The sequence below is a fragment of the Eupeodes corollae genome, chromosome 1, assembly GCF_945859685.1.
Source record: "Eupeodes corollae chromosome 1, idEupCoro1.1, whole genome shotgun sequence".
In the NCBI taxonomy this organism is placed as follows: domain Eukaryota; kingdom Metazoa; phylum Arthropoda; class Insecta; order Diptera; family Syrphidae; genus Eupeodes; species Eupeodes corollae.
In genome coordinates this window covers 228,338,018-228,353,184 of record NC_079147.1, presented here as the reverse complement: position 1 = coordinate 228,353,184, position 15,167 = coordinate 228,338,018, and positions in this window count along the sequence as shown.

The following is a 15,167-nucleotide window of genomic DNA, read 5'->3' as shown; positions in this document are numbered from 1 at the left end:
CCAACAGCACATCAGCCGTCAACAAAGATCTCTCCTTCAGCGACGCGCTCAAAGGTAAGATCATTGCCGCGGTCATTGACAGGAGTCATGTGGATGGTAACATCTCTCATGATCATTGGGCAGAGGTCAAGGCTCACCTCGGTTTCAGATTTTTATCTGTTATCGAGGAAAATCCGGGGCCTCTCCCAGACACAGCCGATGCAGGATGGTACCAAAATCGCATCAAACTCATCGCCTGTGGTGATCAGAGATCTTTCGATCTATACAGGGCTGCTGTCAATGGCTTGCCAGAAGTCTGGCCGGGTGCCAAGCTCGAGGTTGTTGCAAGGGAGAACATTCCTTGCCAGCCAAGAGCACGTATAATGGTCCCGGCTCTTCACAACTGTCCAGACATGATCATGAAACTGATCAAAACAAGTAATCCGGACCTGCCTACTCACGACTGGAAAGTACCAAAGGTTGAGAAGGAGACAGTGGGTCACTATAGATCGGCTCTCGTGCTGATCAATAGGGAATCACTGGCTCCACTGGCCGCGACCAAAGGTGTGATTAGGTATGGTTTCGATGAAATCATGATGCGTATTTATAAAAAAGATGAAGATACGCTAAACACGCCCCCCACAGAAGCCTCTTCAGCGGAGGGAAGCGATTCATTGGCAACGAAAATGGAGGTCGATGCAACACCAAAAGTGGAACCATCGACATCCACTGCCCCAAATAAGCCATCCGACGTGGAGGCTAAAACTAAAGTCGACAGTAACTCCGACATGGAGACTGAAGACGCCACCTTAGGCATCACCCAGAGTGAGGAAGACCTGCTTAGGTCCTCCTCAGACGAGGAAAACGCCGACAAAACAGTGGTGGAGGTTGATCTGACTAATAGTAGCAATGCTGCGATTAGTACAGATTAATCTCCATCACGCCATCATGGCCACAAACAACCTGATACTCCGACTGCATAAGAACAAGGAAGACATCGTCTTAATACAGGAGCCGTGGGTCTCAAACTCCATCATCAGAGGTCTCAGGACTCCTGGCTATAAAATATTATATGCATCGGAGAAAGGTGAACCAAGGTCATGCATGTTAGTAAAAAATGACTTAAACATATTTTTACTCCCCAATTACAGCGACAAGGACACCACCACCGCTGTCCTAACAACAGATAAAGCCACCTACTGGCTCATATCCTCCTACCTTGGCCACGACAGCCCAATTCCAGGAAACACCTTGAGGAAGGCAATTGCGGACGCGCAATCGAAAAAAGTTGGTCTCCTAATTGGTTCAGACGCTAACGCCCATCACACGGTATGGGGTAGCTCTGATATAAATGAGAGAGGTGAGTACTTATTTGATTATTTACTAAGCACTAACCTACTCATAAGTAATATTGGTAATGAACCCACATTTGTAACCAAGAATAGGAAAGAGGTACTTGATATTACACTTACCTCTGACTCGATCCACAATATGATTTCAAACTGGCATGTCTCAAAAGAGAATTCCTTCTCTGACCACAAATACATTCAGTTTGAGCTCAAAGATGTAGCAAATACATCTACGGGATTTCGAAATCACCGGAATACCAACTGGGAGCGTTATAGGGAGGTACTAGCACAACTGCTTAATCATAACCTTCTTAAAAGCTCCTCCAGTAAAGATGAACTAGACCTTTCTGTAAATCATCTCACCGAAGCCTTAAATGAATCAATGAGATCTTCATGCCCTGTAACCATTTTAAAGGGTAAAAAGAAACCTCATTGGTGGCATAAAGAATTAGAACCATTCAGAAAGAGCTGTCGTAAACTCTTCAATAGATCTAAGTACACTAGATCTCCTTCTGACTGGGACTTATACAAACAAGCTCTAAAGCAATATAAAAAAGAATTAAGAAAGAGTAAGAGGTCTTCTTGGAGAAATTTTTGTGGTAAAATAGAAAATACTTCAGAAGCCTCAAGACTCAGGAAAATTCTCTCAAAAAGTCCAACAATACCTAGTGCTTTAAAGACAGAAACAGGCACATGGACTATCACAGATGAAGAATCTCTTAACCTGTTATTAGACACCCACTTTCCAGGTAGTTCTAACATACTCAACGACTTAACATCAGAGTCTCAAGCTTCTACAAGCGATTTAGTTGATCTAATAACGCGGGAAAAACTGCAATGGGCCATAGACAGCTTTGATCCATATAAATCTCCAGGACCAGATGGAATCATTCCGGCCGAACTACAAAAATGCTCAGACATGATTATTCCACCATTGGAAATCATTCTGACAAGCTGTGTAAGGTTGAGATATATTCCCAAAGCCTGGAGAATGGCAAAAGTAGTCTTCATTCCCAAAGCAGGGAAACCCTCACACGTTAACCCTAAAGATCTACGACCAATCAGCCTATCATCCTTCCTTCTTAAAACCTTGGAAAGATTGATTGAAATTTATATCAGACATAATTTAAAACCATGTCTCATTTCCACAGCTCAACATGCTTACTCTAAGGGAAAATCAGTAGAATCAGCACTTCACTCACTGGTACGTACTATTGAACATTCCCTCGAATAGAAAAAAATAAAACCTGGTAGCGTTCCTAGATATTGAAGGAGCTTTCAACAACGTCAGTTACCAGGCGATCACAACAGCAATGGATAAGCTGAAATTAGAGAAGTCACTCATAGATCTTATAAGTCTCATGCTCAAAAGCAGGACAATAATTTCTAACATGAGAAGTTTTACTACCACCAGATCGGTGAATCGAGGCACTCCCCAAGGTGGAGTCCTTTCGCCTCTTTTATGGAACATGGTAGTAAACGACTTACTTACAACATTGGAAACAGAAGGTTTCAAGGTGATTGCCTACGCTGATGACGTTGCGATATCCGTATCTGGGAAGCACCCCCAAGTTCTCTCGGAACTCCTACAAAATGCCCTAAACAGGCTAACTAAATGGGCTAATCAATGTGGATTGGACGTCAACCCACACAAAACAGAATTAATACTCTTCTCGAGAAGATATAAAATTCCTCAGATTAGCCCACCAAAGATTAAAGGAATACCATTAAGCTTTTCCGACCAAGCTAAATATTTGGGCCTCATTTTAGACAAAAAACTAAATTGGAAGGCAAATATTGATGAAAGAGTCAAAAAGGCTACTGTAGCGCTTTTTACTTGTAAAAAGGCCATAGGATCAAAATGGGGCTTCTCCCCAAAAATAACCCACTGGCTATACACTTCGGTAATCAGGCCGATACTCATTTATGGAGCCGTCGTATGGTGGACCGCACTGGATAAGATGGTAAATCTAAATAAACTCATTAAAGTCCAGCGGTCAGCAGGTATGTGCATCACAGGAGCACTTCGCACAACACCAACCGCAGCACTGGAAGTGCTTTTAAACCTAACACCACTTGACATCTTCTCTAAAAAGGTGGCTGCCAACTCATGTGTAAGGCTTAGAGCCACCTCTCAATGGACCAGTAACAATACTGGACATACAACCATTCTAGATAATTTCAGATCTATCCCAGATCGCTTAGACTATACCACCCCAAAAATGCGGTACACTTCTACACTGACGGTTCAAAGACCGATCACGGAGTTGGAAGTGGTATCTTTTCAGAACAACTGAATCTCAGTCTATCCTATAGACTTCCCAATCAATGTAGTGTATTCCAGGCAGAAGTAATGGCGATAAAAGAAGCACTATCCTGGCTCAAAGAAAACGTTATATCTTGTAAGGATATACGAATCTTCTCGGACAGCCAAGCCGCTCTTAAATCTCTCGCGTCTGTCTCCACAAACTCTCGAACAGTCCACGATTGTCAATCATCTCTGAAGGAGATGACGGAACAGTTTAACATTCACCTCATTTGGGTGCCGGGCCACAGAGACATTCCGGGAAATTGCAAAGCCGATGAGCTCGCCAAAAACGGAACACTTCTGCCTTATGTTAGACAAAAACATAACATAGGAACACCACTTGCTACATGCAAATATCTTCTCAAGCAATATGCTTTAGAAACAACAAATACTAGATGGTCACAAAGTACCACCTGCCTGGCAACTAAGCAAATATGGCCAAGTATTGACTTAAAACGGTCAAAAGGCTTGATATCACTAAGCAGACAAAGTATAAGCTCTACAATTGGAGTAATAACGGGACACTGCCTCATAGGTAGACATGCTCTGAGGCTAGGGGTCTACACAAATGACTTCTGTAGAAGCTGCATGGACGAGGAGGAAGAGGAAACAGTCCAACACCTTCTATGTACATGTCCAGCACTCTCCATTAGAAGGAATTACTTTCTCGGTAATCCCTTCTTCGATAATACCAGTGAACTGGCAAATATTGACACAAAACGTCTCTCTAACTTTATTAAAAGCACAAAATGGTTTGTTTAAATTCATTACTCCCATGAGTAACCTCATTAGTGGTATCACAATGGACCCTTGAGGTCTACGTGTGTCAATGATATCTAGACAGCCACTCTAACCTAACCTAACCTAGCACATTCCAAATTGCACTTTGGAATTACTAGCTGGGGAAATTCGTATTATAGCACTCTTGATCATTTGATTTCAGTTCAGAAGCATTTGGGTGGGATCATTCATAGCTGGCCTCTCTTTAAAAAACTAAATATCTTTCCATTAAGACACCTTTACATATTCAAGGATTTAAGAGAATTTTTTAAGCAAAGTGGCAATAGTCCTATTAGACATTCTCAAGCTTATAGTCTTTGTATGCATACCCACTGTTTACAAAACACGTTTCACTTAATTTAACACCTTTGTAGCCCCTTCGGTATTGAACAAGCTTCCATATTTTATTCGAATAATTTTTAAAAATAAAGTATTCATTAAAAAAATAATAGACTGGTTATTTACAATGGACATTAACTTAATATAAATTTTACTAAGAAGTTTATTTTAATTGCAATTTATTTAATGTATTTCTTGTTTTAATTTTGTATAGTTTATTAAATTTATAAAAATGTATTATCTTCTTTAATCTTATTGTCAACTCAAATATTGCTTTGGAAATCTATAAATAAATAAATAAATAAATAAAAAATAAATAGGTAAAATGTAATATAAATAAATACTTATAAATGGAAGAAGTAGAAGCGATGCATACGGTGACTTTACATTTGAATCACACCAGGGTAGAAGCACCGTGGACACTGTATGGGTTAATCTAGAAGGGGCGGCAAACATTGATGACTTTGAGGTATCTCAGATTTTGCTACACTCTGATCATATGTCCTGTATTTTAAACTTTCTGTGCCCGTCTGCAACAAGTTTGGATATTACTCCAAATATGTTCTCAACTTGGAAACTAGTTTGGAATACGTCTGCAGCGGAAAACTACATCTCGTGTATGCAAGCCAAAGCTGAAAGTTTACAAATGAATGGAGATACAATTGGATACCAACAAATATTCGAAAACATCAAGCATGCTGCAGAAGAATGCGAAATGATGAAACACTATAAGATTTGAACTGCACCAATGTTCCAAAAGAATAAATGTTCCACAAAGATTGCAGATTGCAAAAACGAGAAATGAAGCAGAAAATGAGAAGTTATCGAAAAGACCCTAATAACATAAACAAAAGATCAGAGTACATCTCCAGCAGGAAATTATACGTATCAACCTTGAACTCCGCTAAAAAGCAATCCAATAAGGACCTAACACAACAACTTCAAAACACAAAAAACAGCAAAGATTTTTGGAGAGCAATCAAAAGCATCCAACCGAACTCTATTGCTCGAAACCATATTACGAAGGAAGTTTGGGACGATTACCTCCAGGATATGTATAGTGGCAATGAGGTAGTGTATAGACTTTTTGCCGATACGTATCATCCATTTCTTGATAGAGACATAAGCATGGACGAGCTTATAACAGTTATATTTGGGCTGTGCAGTAATAAATCCGCGGGTCCGGATAGGATTGTAAACGACTTCATTAAGCATCTACCAAACCTATGGTGTGAATATTTACTTTCTTTCTTTCAAAGCCTGTTTGATGGCGAAGGAGGAAACCTATCAGGCATTTTTAGAGCAGACATTACAATGATATTTAAAAAAGGTGATAAATCTCTACCAACGAACTATCGACCTATAGCGATCGAAAATGCTTTGATGAAAGTTTACACCCAAATCCTATCAAACAGGCTTCAAGAGTGGGCAGAAGAAGAGCAACTAATTCCTGAATTCCAGGACGGTTTCAGAAAAGGACGAAGTTGTGCTGATAACCTCTTTATCCTAAGTGCAATCACAGATATTACTCTTGCAAAAAAGAAAGGAAGTTTTTTTGTAGTCTTTGTTTATCTTAAAGGAGCTTTCGATAGTGTGAATCACGATAAGCTATGGACTCACCTTAGATCCATTGGAGCAAGTGGGAAAATAATACATGCATTTCAAAACATATATGTGAAAACCAAAATTGCTATTAAGACAACAAGTGGCCTAACAGAAGAAGCGAATGTCACAAAGGGGGTTCTACAGGGTGATCCATCAAGTGCCCTCCTATTTAACTTATAGGATTAAATGATTTGGAAGAATTCTTAAGAATCGAGGGCCTTACAGGAATAGACATTTCAGAAACAACAAATGCTATCCTGATAGCATATGCCGACGATATTGCTGTCTTCGCTCAGTCTGAGCTTCATTTAAGAAAAACTCTGAAATCACTTGAAGAATATTTTACAGCAAAAGATATGACATTAAATACTGAAAAATCGAAGATAGTAAACTTTGCAAAAAGTAAAATATCATGCCCGGAAAGATTTGCATATAAAGAAGACTCAATTGAAGTTGTAGATAGCTTTGAATATCTGAGAATAACCTTGAGTCGAACTGGATCTTGGAATGAAACCATGAATGTCTTCAAAACCAAGGCAAGAGCAGCAGCAGCAGTAACCGAAAAAGCTATGAGGAGCCCTTACATGGAAAACTGGGAAGGAAGAATCAAAGTTTATAATTCAACAATTAAATCGACTTTACTATACTGTGCGGAGATATGGGGTCTGGAAGCTGGTGACAAAATTGAAGTTATTCAAAATTCAGTTTTAAAGAAGTTGCTTGGTCTAGCTAAAAACACACAAAGCAATGTGGTTCGCTTAGAAACTGGTGCAATTCCATTAGATTACGAGATAGCGAAAAGAGCTTTGCATTTCTGGGAAAAACTGTTGAATGCCTCTGATGAGCGCCTAATTAAAAATTTTTACAACGAAATCTTGAGAACCAATAACAACTTCCAACGACTGGGCAACAAAATTTAAGGCCGCCTTAATGAGTAATTTTATGGATATATGGGAACAGCAAAACTTATTACCTTACTTTGTAAGCATCCTTGAGGACAAGAAGAGAAGCATTATAAATGAAGATTTCAGGAAGGCATCTAACTCAACTTCTTGCTGCTATTATGCTCCTTATTTAGCGAACATACAAGAACCAGAATATAAACCGGCTCCGTACCTGAATTCATCCTGCAAACCATACGTGCATAAAGTCTTAGAGCAAATTAGGTGCTCGAACAGATATGCCCACAGAATAGTTTTACACGGTGATAGACATATATTTGACCCAATGAACATTTGCACATTGTGTAATACATATGAAGATGATACAATTGAACACTTCCTTTTAGGATGCCCAATTTTTAATGCAGTTAGAAACCACTTCCTATCCCCTATGAACTTAACTGACATGAATAGTATAATGAAAGTTGAAGATCAAAACGTCGCACTGAATATATATAAATATGTTAGAAACTCGCTTAACTTAAGAGCTTTTATCCTTAACGAATGATAAATCCAGGTTTCAGGTTAAGTAATAAAAGTAATTATTTTTTTATTTTCTTTATAATTGTTGCTTCATATCTTACCTTATTGTTCTGTTAGATGAATTAAAATTATATTGCACTTACCTTATGAAATAATGTAATATTTACATATTGGCAATCAATTTGTAAAAGCTAAGCTTATAAACAAATAAATATATCTATCTATCTATCTATATAAATAAATGTCAAATAATATATTCTGATTGTCACCCCAATCAGATACGTTTATAATTTTGTAATTTATATTGAAATGTCATTTCACACTAACTTTCTCAAGTTAAAAAATAAACATTATTATTTGATTCTCTATGTACTTGCATGTATCTATTGTTTATCTGTATTTATTTTGGATTAATTAAAAAATTAAAATTAATCAATCAAAAAAATAAATAAGGTGGCGCAACAACTTAAAGATATCAACGACATATTTACTTTCAAATGTTCAACCATTCCTTGTCCTAGTAGTATTAGGAATAGAGGGGACCAACTATCGTGTATGCCAAGTCCGAAATGCTAATATAAAAAAGCACTTTTCAAGAATTACAAGAATTATTCTTGTAGGACCTCTCAGTTTAGTTCAGGCAGTAGGGCGAACAACACTTTAGGTGGCACAGGCAGGGATAAAACTTAAAATCTCTGGATAAAAATTAATACACACTAACATAACGCCACGGGTTCACACGCACCCATAGACATAGCTTTGAAAATCCTGGATTAAGAAAGATTATAGGAATTTTGAAACGTCCAAAAATGTTGCAATAACTTTTATCAATTGGAAGTTAAAAAGACTAGATGCCTTTCAAGATCCATTTTTAAAATGAAGAAAAGTTAAAACCGTATTAACATGAGTTATTATCGACTAGTGCGTATAATATGCACTTACATACATACATATGTGATGCGTATATAGGATAATATAACATACCTTTTCTTTTAATTTTTTGTGGAAAATATATCAGACATTCGGCCTTATCCAACAATCTGATAATACGATTAAAGTAATTTCAAAATTGAAAATAAACCAAGCATACCGCAACAATCCCGTCGCATTTGTTGAAGCTTGCTTGACAAAAAAAGGATTTCCGTTTATAAGCTGTACGATGGGTCTGTGTCGAAAATACTCCCATAAGTACGAATGTACGTACATCAACCATCAGATGTTTTTCTCCATCACACAATAACAGAAGCATCCCCAACTTATTTCCCTCATTTCCCCCACCACCCCAATTTAATGAACAATAAAAGTATTATGCTAATACCACCACCCACTTCTCACCCACCAACGTCCCTTCTACCACCATTTCCTCCTGCTATATATACGGTATACAGAATCGACTCCATCAACGGCCAAACTCTCGGAGGAAAACAGCAGCGCATCTGAGTGTCAAAATATGGTACATGTGACACATCGCTGCACGACGAACAACGATGATGATGCCACAGGAAAACAATATAAACCAGATTTTCATCGCAAAAGCTCTTAGCATTGAAAGATTCTATACTGTACTTTAAACTATAGCAACAGTCGCAGTCGGAAGAACCTATCCTGCATACGGTGTGGTTGGTAACTATGACACGATGATGCGATGAAAGAAGGATACCAAAGGATGTGAAATGTTTTATAGAGTGGTACTTTCCATATGAAGGTATTTATACAGTGGTGTTTTTGTTTGGATTCCAATTGATTCACAACTAACTCTGGGTCTGGAGACATGTACGCCCGGTGTGGTACATGTACGAGGTATACCTTAGTTACGACTTAGGAACACGTGATTTCAAAACCAGAGTAAATTGTACGAGTTTTTGTATATTTGCTTAGTCAATGTTGACAACACCTTTGAGTTCCCTCGAAATAAATAAATAAAAACAAAAAACAAGTCAATTTAGGAACGAATTCAATTTAGTGTCTCGTTTACTGAATCTTCTAAACCAACCCCATACACCTTGAAGTTCAAAAGAGTCTGATAATCTGTACACACAGTAAACATTGTAGGCTTAAATCGCAGATATACTTTAAAAAATTGGTTTCCGTGAAGTTCTATCAACATACGTACGAAATAATTGATACTCCTATATCATATTTGTATTAACTGTGATTATGGGTGGTAAGTATTTTTATCCCGCACCCCCGTTTTAAATGCGCATTCAGAGATATCATTTCACTAATGTAAAACCAAACCATTTCAATACGTAAATCTATTCTCTGTAGAATAAGGATTTTGAGACAACAAAACAGAAATAAAATCATGAAAAAAGCTTTAGAAAAAGAAAAAATTAAAACACCCATCCAACAAGAAAGTCATCCAATACCCGCCCCCAGGCAAACTCCCAGACTCGGTGTGAATCGACAAGGATGTGCATACATTCAGGAAAAAAGTATTTAACAATGCTTGAAAAGCATCCGTCTCTGAAACCATTTGAGGAATGGAAAAATAAGTACACCACGGAGTGGTATTTATTACAAAACTGAACACAATTCTAGAGTTGAACACAGGGCTGGACCAATACGATCTGTGTATAGGGCCGCATATGTCAGCAATAATGCGGTGAATATTCTCTTACAAGGCGTTATTCGTCTAGGGCTATCTGTTTAGGGAAGTGACTAACAGGCCACGCGACAACGTGAGATAAAGCCTCACCAAAAGTTTCCTTCAGTAAATTGATTATTTCGATGCGTGAGGCGTCTACAATTTTCCAGTGTTGTGAATTACAGACTGAGCATAAATTATATGACAGCTGTCAAAAACACCAACTCCAAAAAAAGTATTGCCAGATTGTTATAACCACGCGTCTAAAAACAACATTTAGTTACCTTAAACATGAAATAGCTGACAATAACTGCCAATAAAATGACAACAGCGTAAAGATTTTAATTTTGAACAGCCCGCTATTTTGGCAGCTGTTATCCTTTGACATTTGACAAGACTACGTCATTGCTGAACATTGAACGATACAAAATTGTTAATTCTGGTAGCGTTCAATCTTGTGTTGGATAGGGTATCTTGGATAGGTGGATTTTTAGATACCTTGTTGAACGAGTTGGGTAGCTGTATTGAGATAGCTGTCAAAAAATAAAAACAACTTTCAGCTGTTCACAAAAAGCAGAGAAACATTTAAGCTTCGAAGACAAAATAAATCATAATTACCTTCTAAAATTCGGAGGCAAATAGCTTCTTCATCGTCTATTATGTACAGAACATCCTTAAATACAACTTCAACTAACAACTGTTTACCAACAAATGCAAAAAGCTGAAATCAATATTCAAGTTTCTTGAAATTCAACCAGAAATTGAATCAACTGTTCTCTCACATATTACATACCCCAGAAATTCTTGGATACCTTTGGATTAATTTTTTGACATCTCAGCTGTTTTTGATCAGCTGTTATTTTACACGTAAAGCGCTAACAAAAAGGTATCTGGATAACTGATATAGAACGCAGTCATTCAATACGAGAATAGTGAAAATTTGCATGTCACTCTAGAACAACGGACCGATGCTGTAAGCGGCCGGCCTTAGTGTTGAAAGAATCCGATTAGTCAATCCTCGTCGATCTATTTAGCATATACATATAATCTTAAACCTAAAGACGTTTAAAGTTCAGATAAAACAGGAATTCAAGACAGTCAATCACTAGAAACTATGTATCATCTTTACAATTTAAGGAAGAAATTGTTTGAGGTCAAATATTTCATAAGTTTCTAAATAAAGTTATTTTAGTCTTAGAGCTGGCAGCTAATTTTTGGCGTGAAAGGAAACCAGCTAATAAAGAAACGTTCGTCTGCCAGCTCGTAGTGGCCGCGTTTTTGAGAAAAAGTGCATCAAAAGTGCAATTTTTTCGAAAACTGAAATAGGGAGCTAAACCACATCAAATGAATTGCATCTTGACGCCTTCGAATCACTGATCTCAAATATGGTACCGACAGACATGGAGTTAGTAAGACATATTTTCAAATATTTTAATAAATATGATTTAAAATCATGAAAATAATATTTTTATTTTTAAAATCATTAAATGAAAATAAAAATAAAAATGAACCAGCATAGTGTTCAAATATGCGTTTCAAAGCTCGAGTTTTTTTTTTTTTGGCGTTTTTAGACTTTTTGGAAACAACTTGAATTGATAACAAATATGTAAATGACAGAAATGATGATGCCACATGCTCCAGAGCATTAAACAAATCTTTGGATAACAGACTTAGCCCAATAAATTATAAAGCCTTAAGCTCTTGGTCAATTTTTTGTAAGTTTATAAAAGATTGTATTTTCTTCTTTTCAAAAAAGTTATTATTGCGAGATTTTAAACTAATTAGCAAAATGTTAAAATCATTTTTATTAATTTAACAAGCTTAAAAGATGACATACCTATTTTTAACTTCACGGAATGGCTACTTTATTTTTTAACTAGTTGTTAATTGCTGTACAATTAATCTTATAAGAGCAGTATATGGAAAAAAGTAAACCTTCAATTAGGATTTCCAATTAGAAGATGTGAACTGTCACTATTTAGACATGTTCAGATGACAATGTTGTAATAAGGCAGAATCTATAAATGTACTCCATTTTTTCAGTGCGAGATCTTCCTATTTTCAGAGTTTAACTCGAATTAACTCCTGTAACATGGTTTTCAGTCTTTACAATCTTGTAGTTAACTCTGTTTTAAATATGTATTCAGATGTGTTTGATAGATACTGAAATATTTCCTTTTTATGGAAAACTGAATAACTTGTCGTTATATTTTAAGTTCAAAAGACTTATCAGGTCGTAAGTAAATTATTGTATTTAAAATAAAATGCAATCTCATTTATTCAGTTTGTATAATTTAGCACAAATAAATACAAATGATATAAACCAACATGTCAAAATATATCGACTTCGATAGTTTTTTTAACCACTAAATAGATAACTTTTCAGTGATACCAAACTATTACATCACACATTAGGGTTAGAATTGAAGCCCCACTGGAAAACTTGTTCGTGAGTTAACTCTGAATTCAGGATTAACGAACTATGGGTTTAACTCGGAGATAAAAGACTGTTTTCAACAAGGACGCTACATTAGAGCGACAGAAACAGCAAAAGACACTCTATTTCTTGCCGCTCTTTTGACATTTCTCTTCAGTAAGATTTATCATTCCATGATGGAAAGATAAACGAACAAACAACGAGTCGAAATTATTTAAATTTACTACCGAAATTTGAAGTCAGTGGCCTCAACGTTAAGGGCGCTACGTCCAATTTATGGTCGTCATAATCTCATTAGCAGATAAACAATTGTGCGTCTAGTGGAAACATTTGAATCCACAGGAACAAGACAAAATTTCCCCATGCCAGTGAGAAAAAGAATTGAATATTGATGCCGCTGAGGCTTCAGTTACAGAAAGCCCAAATGTGTCTCTCACACGTCGTCGTTCTCAAGCGTTAGGCATCCCTGTGACGTCGTTGTGGTGAATTTGACGAAAAAATCTTGGCCTACATCCTTAAAAGATTAAATTGACACAAGAACTAAAGCCCCTTGACCACCAGAACGTATGTTCGTGAATTGGACTGAGCAACAACTTGGAAATGATTCGGATTTTCATCGAAAAATCAGCGATGAGGATCATTTCTGGTTGAATGGCTTCGTCAATAAAGAAAATATGCGCTATTGGTCAGGCAGCAATCCACATGTACTCTATGAGTTATCCTTGCATCCCGAAAAAATTACGGTTTGGTGTGGTTTATGGACCGGTGGCGGCGTCATTGGACCGTACTTCTTCCATGATGGTCAAAACCGCACGTTACTGTGATCACTACCGTTCAATGATAACCGAATATTCTTGGCCACAATTGGATGATATGGACTTAAAGGACATGTGGTTCCAAATGGATGGCGCCGGCGCCACAAGTCACACCGCGAATTTCACTATCAATTTATTGGAAACCTTGTTTGGAAATTGTGTTATCTCACAACTCCAGTCGCTTGGCCACCTCGGTCGTGCGATTTGACACCTTTAGACTATTTCCTGTGAGGCTTCGTAAAGCCTATGATCTATGCCAACAAGCCAGCGACGATTGATGAACTTCGTACGAATGTCGAACGTGAAATTTCAGCAGTATCCGCCTATAATGTACATATGCTTGAAAACCGTGCTGGACTTCTGCAAGCGTGCCCGTGGTGCCCATGCAAAAGAAATGGAGTTCCATACACAGTGGCATCAAACGTATTTTTACAGGAATAAAGAATTTCATTGATATCCAAAACCGTTTTTGTTTAATTTAAACAAACTTGTGTATAACTCTATAAATATTTAGAAAACTGCAACTTATAGTAAAATTTTAAGTCCTTAAGAATAGGTTCCTTAAAATGTTGCACCATTTTCTTTTAGAGTAGTACCCGTGGCATGATGGTTAGTGCGTTGGACTGTCATGAAAGGGGTCTTGGGTTCAATCCCTGCCTGTGTCACCTTGATTTAAAAGTATAAATTTTCGCTGGTACTGACTCTTGCGAGGAATTGACAAATCCTTTAAGAGTAATAGTTGTCATGAAAAAATGCTTTCTCAAATTAGCCGTTCGGATTTGGCTTAAAATTGTAGGTCCCTTCCATTCCTGACAACAATACTCGCACACAGGAGTGGTTGATAGTTGTAAGTCACTAGGCCCTGGTTCACAACGAACTGCTGCGCCACCCAATTTATTTAATTTAATTTCCTTTTAGATCCAATGCAACAATTAATTAAAGGAAAAGATCCTTTTTTATGGTTTGTGCTGTTTTCCATTAAAGTCTTCTCTGTTAGCTCCACCTTGCAACACTAAGTTGGCGCTGTGATTGAACCTTACTTATTCAAGAATGAGCTTAATAGATAGTGCGTCCGTATTCAAGCCAGGATCGAACGATATTGATGGAGACGATAGCTATCCGTTTAAACCGAAAAACAAAAATGATTAAAATTAACACAAATATTGATGAAAGGCCCACCTACCCTTAAAACTATCCTGCATTATACAGCAAACAATTGAAAAATTAAAAAATATATGTAGGTATTGAAATGGATATACACCTACATAGAATTGTGCTATAAAAGCTTCCAACAATTGCTGTCGGTTTACCAACACTTTTGTCCTTTTTTTTCTTCCCGTTTCGGTCCTTTCATCCAAACACCCATCCCCCTCGAAATATTAAAAAATAAAGAACTGAAAAACTGAAATTTGCATGAGAGGACGTTTAATGGTAGAAGAACCCAGATTGATGCAATGTTGTCTGTTGCGTTGCTCTGTGATTTCTATTTGTTGCCTCAGATGCTTCTGTTAGTGATGTTGATGCTGATGGTAATGGTGATGGCT